Below are 3,155 nucleotides of genomic sequence, written 5' to 3'. Positions count from 1 at the left end.
GTCACCGTCGTCCTCCCCTCCCTTTATACTTGCGCACGTGTGATCACCTCGACGCCAGCTACATCCCAGACACGCTCCAGAGCCCGCGCATGCACCGTCGCCGTCGTCCCCTTCAAAGGTTCGCCGCCAGTACCCGTGCCAGACATGGACACCACTCGAGCAGTCCCGTCCCTCTTTCACCGCGCCAGCAAGCACGATAGCTTCACCATGATGACAGCCCTCTCACGAGCCCACTCGCTTGCCCCTTCGCCGTCCCAATCACCATAGCCATGGTCGACCGCATGCGTGCACCCGCAGCACCCCTCAACCCTATAAAAGGAGACCCTCCCCGAGCTATTTCTTCACACCCTCTTGCTCCCCTCTCCCTCCTGACCCTCCTCGACCCCTTGCTTCTTCACATTGTCCACCGGAGCCCATCAATTTCACGCCGGAGACCCGTGAGCCACCGCAGACGCCGTCGCCGATTTGAGCCACCTCTGGAGCCGCCGTCTGCACCAGCCGCTTCCTCACCCTCGACAACCTCCTCCTGCACCTCGCCGCCGCTCGCCGGACCCTGGTTAGCTTCCCCACCCCCTAGGCTCGCCGCCAGCACGTCGGATCTCGCCGGAGACGACGACCTCCCTGAGCCGCTAGATCCTATTCTAATCTAACGGCCCACGTTTCCCGTACCGATTCACTTGTTTAAATGGCGCTGGCATGCGGGACCCACCTGCCAGTTGGCCCGTGCGCGCTGAAACGTTACCGGGCCAGCCCACCTAGTTTTCCCGCGCAGCCCACCAGATTCAAATTGGTTGATTTGAATTATATACTTTTGCTTGCAGATGCTTTACTAAAAATCAAATAGTTTCAAATCCACTTAGTCAAATTTGGTGAATTTGATTTTGTTGGAAAGCCTATGAAATGCTTGATCCAACCACACTGGTTTCAACCTCATAGCTGTTGTAGTTTTTGAATAGTAAAAAGAACAAGGCAGGGAGTTTTCAGATTTCAAATAAATTTATAAAATCAACCATAAATGATTTTGAGGTGATTCCACCTCTCATAATTCACATTTCACAAACTCTAATTGTTTATGCAAAAGCATCATATAGGTACTGTATATGAACATGGGCTAGAATCAAAGATTGGCTATGTAGTCAATACTAGCTCATTTAAATTAATTCAAATTTAGGATTTCAAATCTATGGGGTGTAGCACCTTGATACGTCTCCAACGTATCTATAATTTCTGATGTTCCATGCTTGTTTATGACAATACCTACATGTTTTGTTCATAATTTATGATGATTTTATGCGTTTTCCGGAACTAACCTATTAACAAGATGCCGAAGTGCCAGTTTTCTGCTGTTTTTGGTTTCAGAAATCTTACACAGAAATATTCTCGGAATTGGACGAAATCAACGCCCAGTATCTTATATTTCCACGAAGCTTCCAGAACACCGAAGAGAGACCAGAGGGGAGCCAGGGGGGCCCACACGTCAGGGCGGCGCGGCCAAGGGGGTGGGTGCGCCCCCCTATGGTGTGGCCCCACCAGGGCCCCTCCGAGGCTGCCCTTCCGTCTACTTAAAGCCTCCGTCGCGAAAACCCTAGAGGAATAAGCCACGATACGAGAAAAGTTCCAGAGCCGCCGCCATCGCGAAGCCAAGATTCGGGGGACAGAAGTCTCTGTTCCGGCACGCCGCCGGGACGGGGAAGTGCCCTGGAAGGCATCTCCATCGACACCATCGCCATCTTCATCGCCGCTGCTGTCTCCTATGATGAGGAGGGAGTAGTTCTCCCCCGAGGCTGAGGGCTCTACCGTAGCTATGTGGTTCATCTCTCTCTTTGTGATCTAGTTGAATATCATCTATGTGCTACTCTAGTGATGTTATTAAAGTAGTCTATTCCTCCTCCATGATGTAACATTGACACTGTGTGCATCATGTAGTACTTGGTATAAGCTATGATTGTGATCTCTTGTAGATTATGAAGTTAACTATTACTATGATAGTATTGATGTGATCTATTCCCTCTTTCATAGCCTGACGTTGACAGTGTGCATGCTATGTTAGTACTCGGTCTAAATTACGTTGGTCTATCTTGCACTCTAAAGGTTACTTAAATATGAACTCCGGATGTTGTGGAGCTTGTTAACTCCGGCTTGAGGGTGCTCTTGTAGCCCTACACAATGAATGGTGTTTGTTATCCAACAAGAGAGTGTAGAGTAGTTTCAGTTATGTGATCAATGTTGAGAGTGTCCACTAGTGAAAGTATAATCCCTAGGCCTTGTTTCCGAATATCGAACTCCGTTTGTTTACTGTTCTATTGCATGTTTACTTGTTGCCATATTTTATTCAGATTGCTATTACCACTCATATTCATCCATATTACTTGTATTTCACTATCTCTTCGCCGAACTAGTGCGCCTATACATCTGACAAGTGTATTAGGTGTGTTGGGGACACAAGAGACTTCTTGTATCGTGATTGCAGGGTTGTTTGAGAGGGATATCTTTGACCTCTTCCTCCCTGAGTTCGATAAATCTTGGGTGATTCACTTAAGGGAAACTTGCTGTTGTTCTACAAACCTCTGCTCTTGGAGGCCCAACACTGTCTACAGGAAAAGAAGCGTGCGTAGACATCAAGCTATTTTCTGGCGCCGTTGCCGGGGAACGAAGAAAAGCTACACCACAGAGATTTCTACCTCCCACGTCAACCACGCGCCAGTTGTGGACAGCAAGCTATTTTCTGGCGCCGTTGCCGGGGAGGTAAGGTAAAAGGTATTCACATCCTCCGACTACTAAGCTATTTCCTAGCATTGTTGCCGGTGTGTGAGTGCTCGAAGCTATTTCCTTTAGATCCTGTAATTGCATCTTTTTGTTTCTTGTTTTTATTTCACTAGTTAGGCTTAATGGAAAACAACAAAAATATTAGAGATCTTTATAGTATTTATCTTGAATTAGGACATGATGTGTTTGAAGAGAGAATTAAAAAACCCATGGAACTTTGCTTGCAAAATAGTTGTAGCAATGTTATTAGCATGAACTCTTTGAATACTATTGTTGCTAATGATATGGAAAATTCTAAGCTTGGGGAAGCTGGTTTTGATGAGCATGATATTTTTAGTCCCCCAAGCATGGAGGAGAAAATTTACTTTGATGATACTTTGCCTCCCATT

The sequence above is a fragment of the Lolium perenne genome, chromosome 7, assembly GCF_019359855.2.
Source record: "Lolium perenne isolate Kyuss_39 chromosome 7, Kyuss_2.0, whole genome shotgun sequence".
Taxonomy (NCBI): Eukaryota; Viridiplantae; Streptophyta; class Magnoliopsida; order Poales; family Poaceae; genus Lolium; species Lolium perenne.
This window is presented reverse-complemented; position numbering follows the sequence as displayed.